The sequence below is a fragment of the Melozone crissalis genome, unplaced genomic scaffold (genome assembly GCF_028551555.1).
Source record: "Melozone crissalis strain CALT ecotype California unplaced genomic scaffold, PUWL_Pcris_2 ptg000016l_1, whole genome shotgun sequence".
NCBI lineage: Eukaryota > Metazoa > Chordata > Aves > Passeriformes > Passerellidae > Melozone > Melozone crissalis.
The window spans coordinates 6944838-6964184 of NW_026535794.1; the positions used below are offsets into that span (position 1 = coordinate 6944838).

The 19347-nt window shown below is 41.8% G+C and overlaps 1 protein-coding gene across 3 annotated transcripts in view; it reads right to left on the reverse strand.

The window, feature by feature from the left end:
• PRKAG2 (protein kinase AMP-activated non-catalytic subunit gamma 2) overlaps positions 1 to 19347 on the reverse strand; it is a 222932-nt gene that overhangs the window by 115135 nt on the left and 88450 nt on the right. The gene's annotated exons all lie outside the window — the stretch shown is intronic.

The window sequence follows — 19347 nt, forward strand, 5'->3', positions numbered from 1 at the left end:
CCTCCCCGTGCTGCACATATCCCTGTGCTCAGCGCAGATTGCTCTGTCCAAATTTGCTCTCTGCAAAGCAAAAGGCACCAGCACAGCTGTTTGTAACCCAGCTAAATCCCCCTCGTGGTCTTTTCAATGAGACAAACATGCACGAGACTGTTGCTCATCCCAATCAGCCAGGCTGTATGATGATGTTTGGCTCTGAGGCTGTGCATTTAGAGCTGTTTATTTTAGGAAAGGGTTGATCATCGTGGGCTGGATCTTGAGCAGCTGGAGAGGGGAGTAAGTGTGATCCAAGGCACAGTCAAACCATTGTAGCCAACCTTCCTAAGATCATAGTAAATGCTCTGTTAAATCAAAAGCTTTTTTTAAAGTTACAGAGCATCAGCCTTTGCTCTGGACACCATCAGGTTGTGAGGCTCAGCTCTTTCAAAAATCAAACCCTATGGGAGTAATGAGAGTCTTATCTTTTTAATTCCTAGGAAGAATTGAAGGTTATTTCACCTTTTTCCTCTACAAAGAAACAAGACTCCTTCCTTGTGCCCATCATTGCTTCTGGGACTTAATATCATTAGGAACAAAACAAAGCCCAGCCTTGAATGCTGCAGAAAAGGCCTTTATCAACACATATTCCTTCCAAGCTCTGTTTATTCAGAAATATGCATTAATGCAAAGATGACTTGGGCTTTCAGGGCCCCCAAGAATATGTGCAGAGGTGACAGCAGGTTCCTCTGTCATTCTCAGGTACCAGAGGCTCCCCCAAGTCTACTCTGTGAAGAATGTAGAATAAGACAGTATAGAAGACACCATTGTTCTTTCACCTAGCAACCAAAACAATCAAATTATTACCAAGACACTTAATTATGTTCCACACAAGGCTCTGAACTGATATCCAAGTGAGGCACGATGATAATTAATGTGAAGCTGTTCTCAGACTTTCCCCTTCTGTCTAGTCCTCCCACTTTCCTTACTCTCATCTCTGTGCCCTGTTTCAGCTCTGCAAGTGAACATCCTGCTGCTTTTAACCAAATAACAATCCTTGGCATAAAATCTCCTGTCAGCACAGCGTGTTTACAAAGCCCCCTCTCCAGCCCCTCCCTTGAGGCTCACTGTTCACCCAGCACAGAGGAGAAGCAAATGGAGCAATGAGTTGAGGAATCAGCAGGGGAAAGTGTCTGTGTTACTTAAATATTTGGTTTAATGTAGCTGTAAGAAGCCTTAAGCTCTGCACACCCCATCTGGTTTGTGTGACTGTGGGGTACATGTCACCAATTCCCCGACTTCTGGGACTCTGGCTGGGCCCTCCCAAGGGGCTCCCCTGTTGGGGGAGACCCTCCTGGAGTGGTCTTGTGTCAGGAAAGAGACACACTGGATCTTTTTGGTCTTCAGGTTCCTGTTTATTGTTATCTTATCTGGAGTTTTGCACACTGTCCACACCAGGCTCAGAGAACTGGAAAAGCACCACAAAATGGCCAACAATCTCTTGTTACAAGGCCTTTTAAAGCTAAACTATCCAATTAAGAACTGACACCTGGATTATTTCCCTTTTAACCCAATAACTGATCCCAAAGAGCTGCAATGGGGACTTTTCCACTCAATTACAAAATGCCACCCAAACCCATGGAGAAGGAGAAGCATAAAGAAGAAACCCAGGATGACACCCTGTGCCCTCCATCTTGCTTCCATCCACAACACACTAAAAATTCCAAAACCTAAATTTCCCACCTAAGTGATACACCTACACTACTCTCCACAATCCATTTCACACCTTAGTGGATCCTGGTCTATCTTGAAGTTTAGAAAATTTTCTCCATGAATGAGGGTCAAAGTCAGTGCTCCCCTGGGGGCCAGGGCACCCCAGAGCAGACAGGGAAATATTCCCAGTGCCCTGGGTTTCAGCATGTGACCACCACATTTACCTCTGCATCTTCATCTGCACTGTCCCCTCCCTTCCCTCTGCCATGACCATGGCACCAGCACTGAGGCAGCAGCTGCCCTGGGACAAGCTCTGGCTCTCCCCACAAGCACATTTCAAGTGCTGGCTCTCAACCCACTTCCATAAGTACTTCCCATTTGAAAACCAACTCCCCCAAACCAAATTTGGATTCTCCTTGCTGCAAACTAAGCCTAGTCATCCTTCTCTCACCATGCACAGGGAGAACAGTGCTCCTTTCTGATCCAGAGTCACCCCTGGCATATTTGACAACAGTTATTTAATTCCCTGTCCATTCTTTAATTGGCCAAAACCACAGGAAATGTTGCCTACACCCCCAATGCAGTCTGAACCTCAGGCTCCCTCTATTTCAGAAAAGCATTCCTCACTCTTCAGTGGCCAAAGGATTGCTAGGAATGACTTAATGTTATCAGAAAGCAAAAAAATTAAATCCCTTTTTAATGAGATAAGAATTGCTATGGCTTCAGCATGGAAACAGCCCCCTTTTTGATGGAAACCAAGGATAAATGGTCACTGATGACCTTTTCAAGCAGGGCCATTGCACCAGGAGGGCTCATTTCCCCTTATTAAGGGAAGCAGCAAGACTCTAATGTTTCTACACAGAGCTACTAGAAAATGAAACAACACTGTTTAACAACTGACTTTCACAGCAATTTGTTAAAAAAGCACTAAGTGTTTTGGGTATAATCAGTCTGTCTCCCACAGCTAATGGTCTAGCAGATACTTGCACATTTACACCAGGTACTACATCTTCTTAATGATTCCAGTGCAAGGATCTTGTAAAACTAATAATAAAAAGCTGTGCTTCAAAGTGTTCCTTTGGGGCCATCTATGTTCTGGAGACTGAAAACACAAATCCCTTCCATCCCCTCCAAGCAACCATGAAATGTACTCCTGTCAAGCCACATTAATTAGTTATCCCATATTATGATTTTTTAGCTGCATAAGGATAACATAGTGCCCCTACAAAAATCCTACATGAACTCACTCTGAGAGATACCAAGCAATGGGCAGCTTAATAAAATTATTTTTGGGGAAGGAGCAAACAAACACTGGTATATGTGAATGAAACACTTCCCTAATCCCATTATATCTGCAAAGTTCACCAGACCTCAGCCCAAAAACCTCCATTCCTGGCTGGGCTCCCTCTTTTTACTTTTAAGTTCTCCATCTCTTAGGATAAAAGAACCTGCCCCAGTGATTTACCACGACTCCTCAGGCACAAACATAACAAAAATCTTTTTTTCTCTGGATGTGATGTGAAGGTTTGTTCTGAGGTAGAATTGAGTGCTCAGACTTGGTCACCAGGCAGAAAATATGGAAGATGCCATCACACCAAACAAGTGCAGACATCAGAGCTTTGAAATACAAACTGATTCATCCATTTCACAGAGGTGTAAATTTTGTGCCATGGGGAAAATACTTTAAAACCTGGTATTTCAAACAATTTCCTCAGTTTCCTGTTTAACAGGAGCTTGAACCTGGTATACAAACACAGCAGCAGAACACAGGGCAGGCAGTGGGGACGAGTTAACACTATCTAATTTATTTTCATGTGAAAATGGATAAAACAACGTTTTCCTCCTCGAAATTCAAGAGCTCATTTAGCTCAAAACAGGAAGGCTGAGAGCAATATGTATCCCCTTAGTGACAATTACTGTTTGAACTGGCTGCTGACTGCAAATCAGCAAAACCAAGTATTTCCCTTTCCTCATTGCTGAGGATTTCCTCGTTTAAAATGCCCTCTGTTTTTGTCATTGCTAAGAGAAATAAAGTTCAGATCCATGCTCAGAAAGGTAAATGCTGCTTGCACTTCTACATGGATCATGTTTCTCTGCCATGCTGTCCTAAAAGTTTCCCCTAAATTGGATATGTTTTATCTAATTTTCATTTTTTAAACTCTACATAATGATGTTGGCAAAATTGAACATTTTCTAATGTTGTCAGTGATGCTGGCACATGCTTACACATCTTACAACACCAGACTGATCTTAACTGCAACCATACTTCATATAAATAGAAAATGTGGAAAATATTTCAAAATAACACGCAAATAAATATGTAAAAGAGATCTTTGCTCTAAAAAAAACCCCACTCAAGTCCAGGTGATGCAATGCACGGTAACAAAAAGCCTGTTTGGCCTGAACACCATTTGCAGGCTGATTGGACAGAACATATAGCCCATGTTTTCAAAGAGAAACACAAACTACCACTTTCTCCATCTGCTCCAAGCCCAGCTCACACTCCATAAAAGAATTGCAAGTTTATGACTCCAAGCTGGGCTCAATTACTTCCCATAATCATAACCAAGTGTTTCTGTGTAATGAGCTTTCATCCCCCTTTTTTAATACTCCTTCATGCTGCTTTCACTATACATTAAGAAAGATTTCAATCTCTAAAAAATCTGTTAGAAAAATCTAAAAGTTTAATTTCACTTCTTTCCAGCCGTCCCCGAAGGTGCACACTGCATTCCCCAGAACTCTTGGTAAATTACTTATAAATTACATCCTGGCATCTTTGTGATGTTTTCCTATCCTACCTTTCCAGAGCTTGTAACACAAACCAGCAGGAATGGGAGTAATAGCAATGGTAGTGTTGGCATAATTGTGATTTCTAGTAAGAAAAACACTTTTTCAGACCTAGAGCATCTATCCCAGAAGAGCAATAAGCTGGGACTGATGACTGTGATCCCATCCAAATGATAATTTTATCATTTCCCCACATTCTTCTAATAAACTTGGTGCATATGTTTCCAGCACTCACTTCAACAATTTCACATCTATTGTGAAAAACTGAGCTGTTTTGAAATGCATCACAATCTGGCTCTGCTCAAAACACCAAAACAGTATTCAATCCAGGAAGTACAAGATGTCTGGTGACAACACCACTTCTAAAATTTAGTAAGTTCTCAGCTAAAGAAAAACATCTCAGCAGTAACTTCTACAAAAGAAAAAAAAAAAAGAAATAGCAGAGATAATAAATTCCTTAGAAGCATTTTCTACTTGGGGTTTTCTCATCTCTTCTTGCTTCTCTGAAGTCTTTCAAATATATTGATCCACAAAACCTTGGGAAAGAGATAGAATTCACTGGAACATCACAAATCTCCTTTTTGTCCTCTTCTTGTCCTCCTTTCTTTACTGCTTCTTCACTTCTCATGCAGAATTGGAACAGATTAAATGATGCTAAAGTTAAAATGGGCATTGTAGGGCCTTCAGTTTAAATTAAAGTCTTAAAACCAGCATTGAATGCAACACAAAGAGAATGTCAGCAAATGAAATAAGACAGAGATTGCTCAAAAGAAGTAATATGTTAGGGATGGCCAGTACCTGAATAGTGAAATTTATACAACTTTCCCAAATCTGAAAGAGTATAAGAGACTAAAAAATCAGAGCATCACAACTGTACAGAAATACAGGCCTGCACTGATTCAGTCTTTGGAAATTAGAAGAGGAGAGAGGAGAGGAGAGGAGAGGAGAGGAGAGGAGAGGAGAGGAGAAGAGAAGAGAAGAGAAGAGAAGAGAAGAGAAGAGAAGAGAACTCACTGAGTTAGCAACAGTTGGCACCAGTGCTCAGCTGTCCTTGCATGTCAACCCTACACAAACCAGTCACCCCAAAATGACCCATTGCTATATCACAGTGGATGAAATAAGACATAAATACGCTATATTTATTTTACATATATAAAATCAGAGACAGTAGCCAGCAGCATCCTATTAGACCTGTGAGACAGCACAGAAATGCTGACTGAAGAGAAAATTGAACCACACCTTGAAAAGCTAAATGCTTGGATAATGCTTGAGAAGCCTTTCCCATTCCTGACTCCAGCAGTTTCACCAATGACTCTCCCACTCTTCACTGATTAAAAATCAGCTGCAAGGGAGCAGCAACTCCCAGAGGAATGAAACATTCTCCACCAATCTCAAGGGCAAAGGAGGATTTGTGTGCCCCTCCTGCTCTTTGATGCTCTGATGGTGCAGAAGAACCTGAAACCTACATTGAGGTCACTTATAGGCATTTACATAAATGTTATTTTGGCAGTGAGAGCAGGATCTTGTAGCAGTGAGCTGAATTGCTCATTAACTCAAGCTCAAAGCTCACAAAATCCCAAGGACTAGCCAGGGTATCCATGGGAAGGACTTCAGCAATGATACAGCCACTGCCAGTCTGGTTACACCAATGGCCAAGGACACTGCACAGGACTCCATCCTGATGAACTGAACACAGGAGTGATGCCAAGAGGGAAAATTCCTACAGGATCACCCAACTCTGCATTCTTAACACAAGTGGGATTGCTCCAGCCAGGGGAATGCAATAGAAAGGGAGGAATCCTCTATGTAGAGGGGACTGCACTGAAATCCACCCTGCACAGTCTTTTTGAATTGAAGCAAAACCCTTCATCTGTTTGTTCAAGATTTAGTAAAATACAGTAGACCTTTTCTTAAAAATAAATACAAGGGATTTAAAAAAACCCCCAAACCTGCACCAAAAAAACCAGAAAAAACCAGAAAAAAACCAAAAGCAAACTAACCCCCTCAAAAAACACCAAAAATCAAAACCAGCCAAAACAACCCCCAAAAAGACCCAAACAACACAAAACCCAAAAAAACCCCCCCAAAATAAAAAAAACCCCAAACAAACAAATAGAAAAACCAAACCACCAAACAAAAAAAAAAACACAAACCCAAAACCAAACCATAACAAAATACCACAGAAAATAAATCCAGAAAACCCCCTCAAGATCTGTCTTCATTTTCTACTTTTACTTTTGCAAGAAATTAATGATTCAGAAGCATCATTAGTTCGAAGCAAAGGAATAAAGCCAAGTGCTTTGCATACTTTAATGTCATAATAACTGAACAACTGGCAAACCAGCTCTTCAAGGTATCTTGAATAATCTTCAACATAAATACCTCAGGAACCACCACCATCTTATATATAGAAAATAGGTAGATAGATAGATAGATAGATAGATAGATGATATAGATATAGATGATATAGACGTAGACATAGATATATGGAGAGAAGAAGTTTACTAGGATTAGTTTTCCAAATATGCCAGAAGAGATGGGAATATAGAGGAGAAAATATACATTTTTCTCATACACATGAGGTCTGGAAGAGAAAATCTTTCTGGTTTGTTTTTCCAGGTTTTGTTGTTGTTTGTTTTAATGGGGTTTGTTTTACATTTTTGCACCCATATCACACTGAGCAATTTTGATAGCAAAAGAAACTTTACTTTGAAACTCTGATTTTGAAGAGAGATGAAAGCACTAAGAAAAAGACAAGACTGCAGCTTTTTGAGGTGGTACAGAGGCACCTTAACAATCTCCAAAGGTACAGAAGGGACAAAGAAAGAGACAGTGGACATGTATGGGAAAACTGGATTGTTTTACTCTTGACAATGATCTAGAAACCACCCAAATATTTCCCATTTATTGATTATTCTACCAATTCAACTGGCAAATTGGGAAAAAAGGATCCCCAGGATCCAGCTAAAAAGCTGCTGTGACTGTGGGAGCCACAATCCTACAATTCAAAGGATAGTGTGGAACAGCTTGGGTGGTGCAAAGTTCCCTGTTCATTCATTGTATGAGTGAAAACCAGGCACTGTAAAGTTCAGAGTTGTTATTTTTAGGATTGTGTGAAAAATCTCAGTGGGTTGGCTGGGACCAACGCAGACATGAACTAGAGAAAGCTTTGAGTCTTTATTCCTCGAGATGACAGAAGGGCTGGAAACCTGGGAGCTACAAGGCAGCAAGAAAATATTCCTGGAAAAGCCAAGGCTGCCAGTCTGCACACACAATACCTGGCAGGAGAAAAAACAGTCTGAAACTTTTCACAGCAGCTAATGATAAAGGAAGAGACTGGCAAGGCTGTCAGCTGTGTCCCTGGGGATCTGCATGAAAGCCAGAGTGGGAAAGGGATAACACCACTGCCACTCCTTACACAGCGTTTCCTTGGTCATTTTTGTTTCAGGATCCCCTAATGAATCAGAGGAGCAGTGCTCAGGCACATCCCAGCTGACACTTCATTTGCAGCCAGCATCTTTCCCTGCTCACTTCCTCAAAACACACCGAGCCTCAAATTGAGAGACTTCTGGAATCATGGAATCTCTTTAGTGTGACTTAGCTTAGCAATACATTGGGCCAATCACAATACTGTTTGTACCTTGTCAAGTAAATTGAAAATTATCTAAAACAGTACCACAGATGACCTGAATTTGTTGCAGAGAGCCATCAGGACCCCAGATCTTGTCAAGGTTCATGCAGTGGCTTCAGTGCTTAAAGTAGAAAACACTCTACCCAGTAGCTCTGCTGTCCATAATTCTTAAATTTGACTTCAAGAAACAAAGCAGAAGCTCAGTGTTATGTTCACAGAGCTCTCCAGCAGCAGAGACTCTTGAATTTCTTGGTCTGCCCCAAAAGACTCTGCATCCTTAGTCCCTCCCTCAGGTGCACATTTCTATCACAGGCCCAGGAGCTTTCTCCACCTGATGTAATTCTGGCTCTCAGAGTCAAGGTTGCCTAAAACAGTCTATAAAAACCTGCCCATGTTCCAGACTGAACACTTCTGTTATTATTACATATTTGTGGAAAGAACCCACTCCATCATCACCTGGCAGCTGGCAATAAGGGCTGGCAAATCTGACGCTCAGCTTATTTGCAAGCACGTCACTGGAGCAAAAAAAATAATATTAAAACCTCTGTGCGAACAGACACAAACAGAAATTACTGCTCCAAGCCACATATTCCTTTAAACCAGGTAGCTTGTTTCCAGTCATAATAAAATACTTTCAGGGCAGAGGAGGGAAAGAAGAAACACTGAAATGGGACTGAGTATGGAATTAATAGACTTTGCTTTTATTCTAAACTCTGCTATGAGACAACTGCACAGCCAGGAAAAACCCACATCATCTGTGGGACAGCTTCAGATGAAAATCTGCTTTCAGATATTACTGCACTGCAAGAGTCTCATGCTTAGACTAATCCATTTTCTACTCCTATTAACCAGAAGGTTAATTAAAAATCTTAAAGAAAATGAAGACCCGCAGCAGAAGAAGTAGATTTTTACAGTAACCACAGGTTTCTGGCTTTCCTCCCTGTTTATTTGCTGCCTGTATCCATTACAAACCTATGTGTTGATAGGCAAACAGCAAAAATTCCTGTGTCTTGAGGAATTGCTCAGAGAGGGATAAGTGCAGGGTGGAAAGCACCAACCCTCAACCCAAGAGAACAAACTTCCACTGGCCTCAGTAGCAAAACCCAGGCTCATTGCCAGCAAAATTGAGCTTCTCAAGATGTCTTTAAATTAATTTCCAAGAGGTTTCTTTTCCTACACGTGTTAAAAGATGTGTCACAAGCTCCTGTGCCAGGCACAGCACTGACTAGGAAGGTCCTGCTCATCTTTGAATCAGAGCCCTCAACACCACCAGCCTAAATTAGCCCTTCAAATTCCCCCTGCACCCTTCAATCCTCCCTATTTACAGTCACATGCTACAAAATTCAGACTTTAAAACTACATTAATTAATGAAACGTCACAAAAACATGGAGAGGATCCACTCAATTTACTGGATAAAGCTTTGGGGAAACTCCCTGAGCTGGTCCACAGTGAAGAATGAAGCTCTTCAACAGTTTTAACTGCTCAGCTCCAAGAAAATTTCCACTGTGTCAACAACACCAGCACAAAACAACTCGCATTTCTCTAAGGACATGGCAAACCAGTGTCCTTTCTTTACAGCACTGAGCCCACCAGGCTGCACCCACCAGTCCCACCTCACCCCTTTAAGGCTGCAAATCAAGGGGTTCTCCCCCTCCTACAACAGAATTGTTAGTGTATTAATTAAGTTCTTAACCTCATTTACCTCCTTGGCTTTTGCACCATGCCAAAAGAACAAGGAAAGAAGAGCTGGAGGCTTCCTTAGGACAGCAAAGGCTCCTTTAATCCTGCAGCCTTCAGTGAAGGAGCAGAAATTGCTTATAAATAGCTCAGTTGAACATGATTCCTTCCCCAATGCACAGCAAATATCTGTGTCCAAGGCAGAGGATAAGAAACTTTGGGGAAACAAAGTGCCAGCAAAAGTGCCAGGTTTAGAGAGAAACACAAGTTCCCAGCCATGAACTCATCACAGGATTTTCTCCTTGGAATTTTTGCAAGATGGGCATGTTCTGTGTGCTGCTGAGCTTTGCATGTGCTGGATGGACAAGAAAGTAATTTCGAAGAATTTCAGTGATGTCAGGCATTTTCTTTTTTTAATGTGACCATAAAGTGGCAAAAGCTGTCAGTGGCACTGGCAGTAGCTTAACAAGAAATGTTGACGTTGCCTGGATACCGAGTCCTGCTCCAGCCTCGGATTTGCCTGCATGTCTGCACTTGACAGGAGTAACTCCTTGGGATTTTAGGTTTTCTTTAACATTTTGAGATCTGTGCAAATATCTCTCCTTATTCAGATGCCTCCTTCTCCCTCCTCCCCCACTTTCTGGCTTTGTAAAATGCAAACTAATTCCTCAACCATAGTAAAGCCATAAATAAGAAGCCATACAAATTTTTTCCCTGCCTTTTTTTTTCCCTCCAAGTTAATCCTTTCAGTTATATAAATACTTTATAAAATAGCATGGCAAAAGTATATGAGAATCTTTTCATGTGATTTAGACTTTCTCCTTCTTTCCCAGTGACAGTATTTCATGCCTTGCATTTGCCACTGCTGAGATTTGCTCAGCTGTCTCTCCGTGACCTCCAAAGCAGAAGGCAGCAGGATTTAACATTGCTTCTCATGGAGAGCTTACAGTAAATCACTGCTGGTGGGTATCCATGGAGTCTTGGGAAAAAAGAGCATTATTAAGTACCTGCTAATTTTTTGTTACAGTGGATGGATTCCAGGTTTTCACGGATGGCATAAATCCAGCTACTCCAAAGGGAAGCGAATTTTTCCCAGTATTTCCCTTTATTGTTGTTCTGCTCCCAATCTGATTTGTGCTTTAGTGTTTGGAGAAAAGAGTTCTGGATGTAATTTAATGAAGTACTGTAGTGTTTTATTATCCTTTATGGTAAAGAATTTGGAAGGACTTTGGGGAGCTTCGTGCAGAAACAGGACCAAAGTGCATATACAAAATACCGCTCTGAACTCCTCTTCCTGGCAGCTAGATGACAGAGAAGTAAAAAACATCCACTGCAGACAATTTTTCCAGTCTGGTCCCTGACATGATTCCCAAGTGAGGAATGATGCAGTTATCCTGCTGCCCCACAGCAGCAGATTTCAGCACCCTGCAGGGTTATTTTCCAAAGGAAATGATGTGCTGTTCAGATAATTTCTTTAGTGTCACTTTTTAAATTTATCTAATAATGTCACAGGATTTCAATAAGCAAGCAGGTCTTCCAACAATGCCACCCCAAACATCAAGTCCCCATTCCTGCAGAGCCTTTCTGCACTGGGGAATAACTCAGTTTAGCCATGCTGAAGCAAAGGGTATGCTCTCCTTCCTCTTCCAGTTCTTCATAAAAAAACCCATATATTTTAGCATGGATGGGGACAAAACATCATGACTGCATCATCTCAAAAGTGTAAATAAAACTTGAATACAACAAAAACAGGTACCACAACCTCATAACTCTTCCCAGCTGATGCCAAGCACAAAACAGTGAAGTTCATCTATTCAATGTAATCCTGTTTTCCCTCTCATTACAGTGTGAGATTTTGGCCATTGTTGACTTTAACAGCTCTGTGGGGAGGAGAAGACACTTTCCTGTTGTAGCACTCCAAATTTTAAAATATAAGCACTGGCAAAAAATTTACTCAGAAAAACTTGACATTAACAAAAAAAAAAAACCCAACTGATGGAAACTTTGAAGCAGAAACAAGCCCTGAAAAATATCTCTTCTTCTCAGCTTTAAAACTGGAATGGACAAAATGATAGGCAGAGGAAAGGAAGGTGGAGATGACTGAACAGGCTCATTTTGTGGTGATGCCTTTTGCTGTTGCTGCCGTCCCCAGTCTGATGATACTGAAACCATCAGAGCACTTGGATGTGTTTGGAGTGCATGGAGGCAGTGCCAGGAGGCTCCCACTGAACTTGGGCACAAGAAAAGCCTTCTCCCACTGCACACTTCTTAAATACAGAATTCAATAAAGGAGTGAAAATGATGGTGTGAGTGCTGATAATGGCACTCTCCAATTCTCTTTTCCAAGCACAGGTGAGGCTCCCAGCCCAGCTGGATCCTCTCTGGTGTCTCTTGGCTAAACCAGAGCCAAGCACGGCAAAGCCCTGGCACCACTGCTGTAGCTCTGTGCTCTGCTGGCATTCCTCATTCCTGAGTTTGTAACTGGGCTCTCCAGGCAAGCAGCTGCAGGCACTGGATAGAAGTTTCCCATTCTGCAGCAGATTTTTTACCCATTCTGCTTTGTGAGCTCCTCCACTGACAATGTTCACTGTCTCCATATCCCAGCTTTCCAAACAGAGGGGCTATAGGTATTTTCTGTGACAGCCACTGTGGCTTCCAGCTGCTTCCAACAAAGCTCCAGACACTGCCTGAGTGCTCATCCCAAAATGATGGGCGACTTTAACAGCAGCATGCCCTGGCCAGCCCTCAGCAGCACTGACTCAAATGCCATATAATTGCAGTGACATGTCTTTAATTACAAAACCCATGCCAAGAAACCGTGGTTGGAACAAGAGCTGACCCAAGGCCAGGTTCCAAAGGGTTCTCAGTCCCCTCTTCTCTCACTTGTGGCTTCCTGTGTGCTGCACAGCCTCTCCTGGGTCACTGAGGGGCTGCAGCCACCCACAGCTGCTCCAGCTGCCAGCACAGCCACATAAAGTGAGGAGCCTCACCCCAAATGTCACCTCTGGAAAAGGCAGAGCTGCTCCTCCAGCCCCACTCTCTGAGGCTGGGGACAATCCCAAGGTAGCCACCATCCCTGGGTGTCTGGTGGGCTTTCTCCTTTAAAAAATATCTGAGATTTCAACTCTCTTCATCACCCCTGAACTCTGTGGTTAAATGAAAAAGCAGCACATCAGCATGGGGCAGAACCCCTCTGATGACGCCTCCCTTGCACAGAAGCTCCACACAGCCCCCACACCACAGAAAAATCAGGAGAGCTTTATCTTTCAGGATTTATCTGACAGCATGGATATGTGACTACTGCTACATGGAGATGTTTCATATAACACTCAGAGATAAGACATGCTAACCTTCTTATTTGCATTCTCATATTCTAGTATTTTTTACACATTCTTCACTCCAATGGTCTGGATAATACCAGAGCATAAATACTCTTTGTTTAAACAAACTTCAAGGGACTGTGGCCCATCACAAAGGAATCCCAAAGAAATGGCTATTTATTACATACATCAATGAAATTGAGAAAAATGTTAAATCTCAGCTTCTTTTTTGGTCTTTGTTTCTATGACAAACAGAGAAAAATAAAAATGCTCTTAACATCTGCAACAAAGCCCAAATCTGTCACTCCACAGCCATGGCTTTGACCATTCCTCAAAATTTAGAACATCTCTCCCTACCTGTCTTCCCTTGCCACTAGTAAGAATTTGCTGATAATCCACCTATTTTTCTGCAGACTGGCTTTTAATCCAACAAAATCTAGACAGATATACAAGTGGGTTTGCATTAATCCCCAGCATTTGTTTGAAAGATTTCTGTGAACACCAGCAAACATACAAGATGTCAGATCAGCAATTCTCCTCATTACTTACTATTTATCCCTTTGATTGCATCTGAAGGGTTTCCCTCTGGCTTTTAAGGACAAAACCCAACACTTAGATCCCCATGTGGAAAACTATTATTTATTGTTCACCACCTTCACAGGGGGGATGAGCAAATATTGCTGAAATTAGCCAAAATATTTCTGGCTTTTTGGTTTGGCTTGGTGGGTTTGGGTTTTGGTTGGTTTGGGTTTTTTTGTTTGGGGTTTTTGTTTTGTTTTGGATTTTGTATGTTTGTTTTTGTTCTGAGGTTGTTTTGTTTTGATTTGTTTTAAGGAGGTCTTTGCTTTTTTTTTTAGATCAACTGACTTAGATGGCTCAGTAAAGATTTACTATTAATTTCAGGCACACAATTCTGGAAATTGTTCCACTGGTTCAGAGCCCAGTGATAAAATCTTCCCCTGTGTCACTGTGAAAAAGTCAGATGTAGTAAATCCAATGTCTTTAAATGCACATAACAGAGCAAAATTTGATTTTCATGGAGGTAGAAACACATTTTAACCAGCTTTGCTGCAAGAGGCAATACTTTCTTCTAAAAGATGAAAAAACTCAGCTAACCACACATTCATTTTTGAGGTTCACTCTCCTGAACAAGTTTGGGCTGGTGCTGCCTTGCTGAGGGTTCCTTTGCCAAAAGCCCATTTCTATCAGCTGCCTGCTTGTTTCAGCTGCCACTGGTGCTTCTTGTCTCTCAGAAATCCTCCAAGGTGCTCTAAAACTTGGCCAAACTCACCTATTCTCTGCCACACACAAAGGAGGGAGCACTAATATAGGTGCTAAACACAGAATAAATCCCACAGGCACTGTTTGCCACCTGTAGCTGCTCTTGCTCCTGTATTAAGCATTATCTTACATGAAATTCTTTCACCTTCCCTCCAGAAAGTCTTGACTTTCGTGGAATTTAGATGTGCACCTCTATTTTCATGGATTAAAGGCAGTTTTGGCCTCTGGATGCTCAGTGCTCTGTGTTATGCCAGTGTGAAAGAGGAATTGAAGCAAAGGCTTTAGTGCAAACAGCTTCATCCTGCTGGAGCTGCAGCTCAGGTTGCCAAGTGCAGGTCTCTCACCATTAAACAGTTTCATGGAAAGGCTGTGAACATGAAGAGCTGTGGAAACCTTATCCTGAGGTTAAGCAAACAATCTGACACCAGACCTTCTGCCCAGCTCAGGCAGGCAGTGAAGCAGATACATTCACAGTGACCCTGAAATGAAATGCTCTGTACTCCCAAAGAACTCTGTTTGATGAAGAATACTTGATTCATGGCTTACCTCCACATGTGTCCCTCAGCCAAAATTTAATTGCATGCATTTATCAACACAATTAAATGTCTACCTTGATATGGAGTGTCATATCCTGACCTGAGGGCAATGTCAAACTCTCCTGGGATGAGGAGAGGAGAAGCTGATTTCCCGAACAACTGCTGAAATTCCAGTTTGGAGGGAGGGAGGGATGCTTTTAGTAATTGATGTTTTAATTGGTTTAGAAGAAAAAAAGAAAGAAAAGAAAAGCAACAAAACAAAATGACAGAAAGAACAGTCAAAGGTTTTTAGCTCAAAACCTAAGCCAAAGGATTTCCAGGCAGGCAGGGCAATGCCAGGCTCTCCACAAGCAGGAGAAGCAGTGGGATGCCCACAGGAGGACACCTGGGCTGGCACAGTGGCACAGCTGCTCCCACGCTCCTGTCACCCCAGTCCTGTGTCACACACCCACACAGGGCTCCCAACCCTGCACTCACCCACATTTGGGGCTCAGAGAGCTGTGAACAGCAGGAGATGCTGCAAGAAGCAAACTACAAAGAAACCCACCACAGCTGCCAACAGATGAAGTGTGCTTACAGGAAACCCAAGGCAAGCTTCAAAATAATTTAACTAAAGAACTGAGGTGCTTTGATGGTTGATCATCAAAGGCTCTGAGTGCTTGTTTCACATATCAGCTACACACATTAATATTTTCATCATCTAAGACAAGAGGTTTTTTTTAAGATACAGAAGAATGTTCAAATATTCTGTGAACTGCAAAAGAAAAGGGCATATCAGAAAGTTTATATAGAAAAAAAATCCAAAACAAACTATCCACAACCCTTTTTGTTTTGTTTTAAAACCAACATAAGAAAACTTGGATTTCATTAACACTTGGTGCCCTTTCTAGAACCAGTTGAGTCTACTGATCCCTCTTGGAGATCCCAAGCACAGGGACCTTTGTAAGCCCTCTACTGGCTTTAGGTTTGTCACTTAGCAGTCACCACTGCTGGTTTTAGGACTGTCATAAATCAAGTAAATTCTGCCATTTGGCTCTTTCAGCAATGCTCAGTTTAGCTGTTCAGCTGGATAACAAATTCTAATACCCAAGCAGACCAAAGGGGCAGCACTGTGTGAGAACACCAATTACAGATTATTGCCACAGATGGATAATCAGAGGTTACTGACTAAAATTTTCCCTTCAGGAAGTTTTCTATTCAGGGCATTGCTCTCAAGATCACATTCACCACAACAGTTTTGCTTACTCCAGCTTCACACTCAAGCCCCATGAATCCTCCTCTCCCTGCTCCATCCTTTGCACCTTTTTTGTGGAGCATCCCCACAAACCCACTCAGCAGCACAAACCATTTCATACAACACTGCTGCAGCACAGAGAGGGCAAATCACAAAATGGTGCAAAATTTGGGGAGCATGGACCTCTGGCTAGCATGCATGTGAGTGCCTGTGAGTAAGAAAATGCTTTTATAAACCTGAATTGGGTCCTTTGCACAGTGTTGTCCTTCATTCAGTATGTCCCACACTGTGCCAGGGAAGCTTGTCAGAAGTTTTGATGGATTATCAAATCAAATTTATTGAAAGGTTCAGATGGATGGAAACTGTTCATAGATCACTGTCCAAAAATTAGACCCAAGACCTGTTTTCTGACATCGGTAAAAGAATTTGTCATTTTAAACTAAGAGCATGACTTCTAGCCTTCTCCAGCTGATGTGTTTATTATTCTACTCACAATAAACCTCAAATCAATTAACTCACTGGGCTAGAAAATCCTCAACTAATTAATTTTAAAAAGTGGCATCTCTGTTGTACTTGGCTTTGACAAATGAAACATGAGCTCACTTTGCTCAAAGAGAAAGCAGCATGGAAAGGTTCAGCTGCACTACACAGGTTCAGGAGAACTGGAATTAGATCAGTGACATAGGTTGGAATTACACCATTTCCACAGCAGTTTCAAACTACAGGGACAAAAGAATTCTTCCTGTATCTCCTAATTCACACTGATATTTATTTGACTTACTGTGGCAAAGGGGGAAAAAATCCTCAACCTGGCACCACACAGAGAGCTTTATACTTTTTACTCTGCTTTTCCACATTTCCTTCTCCCAGTACCAACCAACCTGCTTCTAAATTTGCTGTACAGATCAAATGGGCTAATGCCAACTGCACTGTCAGATGATCACTACACAGCTTGAAGGTGCTCCAGCCCCTGAGTGAATCCAAATCCATTATCCAAGTTCTCCTTGCCCAGTTCACAACTCTGCCAGTGACTGCTGGAAGTGAGGAGTTGCCAAAGCAGCTGCTGGAAGCTCCTGTGGTGGTTTATAGCAGCTCAGCTGAGACACTGCCCATTTTATTTCCCATACAAATGGGGATGTTGCCTTCAGCTGGCTTTGTGGTCAATGGGAAAATGTACATGTGGAAGCAGGAAACAAATCTAGAAAACCTTACAAGTAGCAGAGTCTGTGTGAAGTCTATAAAACCCTCTCAGTCAAATCGCTGGTTATCAGCAGAGCTCTCCTTCAAGATGTTTCACAGCCCCAAAGGCTGAAAAAGCAAAGGCTCATATCCACAAAGCCCATAAACTGAGACATGATAGTGATCAGCTCCTTGCCCTATTGACTCTCACAATGCACAGCAATTCACCACCATTTTAATGGGGCTTATTTTATTTTAAAAATCAGACCAAGCTCAGTCATAACTCACACTGACCCAAAAGGGCTACATAAGAGCTGGCCTGAGCCTGGGATTTAACTGCATTTTACCACTCTACAACACACACTGTATTCCTCAATCCATGCATTTTTCTGCCTTCTGATCAAGTTCTTTCATTACATATTTTCCAGATCAGAAAACTGATTGAGTCAACATTTATCATGTTTATTCAGCCCATTTTTGAGGCATTTTCCAAGCACTTTATCTAAGAAGCTGATAACCCATGATATCTGTAAAACTTGGATTTGATATCTTAAGTCATTATTACTCCTCCAGACTCCAAACACATAAAAAAATCTTGGATGCACAATGCATTTTCAGTGGAATTAGGACAAGCATTCACTTAGAATCAGGAAAAGCAATGTACTTTTAAATGTGTGAACAAACCTACTTAAATAAACAGGATTTCTCCAGCACTTAAAAACAAATACTTGCTTAAGGATCAAATTCTGAAATGATTTATCAAAATGGAAAATGGACTCAAATACAATTGAAGGTCTGCTCCTACATCTATTCTGAGATTTGTAAAATACAGACAGCTAAATATAAACATCCTATAACCACAAACATTTTCCCCACAATTTATTTCCAAATAATTTCCTGTGATTAGACAGTTTAAGAGAGCAAAGCACTCTCTTTAGATTTACTACTGCTTGCTTACATTGCTGCCTGTGTGGAAAAACCACCTGCACATCAGCAATGCCCTTCACACAACTTTTATCAGAAGACACAAAGAAGAGCAGCAGTTCATCAGCCTTTGGACATGTTCAAACTGCAGTTTCTATTTCCCCTTCATGCCAGCAGCAGTCTCTAAGACAACAAATATAAAACTAAGGTCTTGTCCATACAGCGCAAGAAAAAATACTTTGGTTATTATTAAAAAGTTTGATTATTTGCAGTATGTTTCACAGCTGAAACCCCAGGAAAGAGATAAAAAATGGGAATGAATGCAGACACAGGAAGTTAAGGACTGAATCTTTTTCTTTTTTTTTTTAGTGACTGCATATAAATCATTAGAAATTTGAAAACAATCTGAAAAATCCTTGCCTAGAGAGAGGGGAGAATATAGAAGCATACTGGATGTATTCTCCCTATGCAGACAAGACTGAAAATGAGAAAATAAGGTGAAAAGGGAAGGACATAGAAAGATACCACCAAATAAACTAAGAACAATCACCATAGGCACGTTTCAGCCAGACAAATCATCTGCTGCTGACAGCAGACATCAGTAACTGGCAGCAGGAATGGTGCTGAACGTGGCTGCTCTTGGGCCATGCGTGCAGCACCAGCTTAGCTGCAGCAGTGCTGACACATTTTGTCTGCAAAAAGTCATTTTTCTGGCGCAGATGAGACCAAAATGAACAGTGCTGGTCCCCTTGTCTGCCTCTGAGGGCAAAGCAAGCTTGAAAATGGATGATCAGGTGTCCTTGCACACCAGTACTGGAATAATAAAGCAAGACAAACAGCTTTTCTCCTTTGACAGGTTTTATGGGCTGGCTGTGGAAGAGTCTACATCACCCCTAAGGTGGACCTGGACCAAGCAGCCCTGTCCTTGCCTCCCTTGTCCTGCACAAGTCAATGCTGCCTCCTCCCCTTTCCCTCTGCATCCCACCTGCCTGCCCATTCAGAAGTTTGGGGCACTGTGAAAACAGGAGAACTGGAAATGGTCTCAGTGTTCAGGGTCCTGGTGCAGGCTGGAATTGATGGATCTCTGCAGT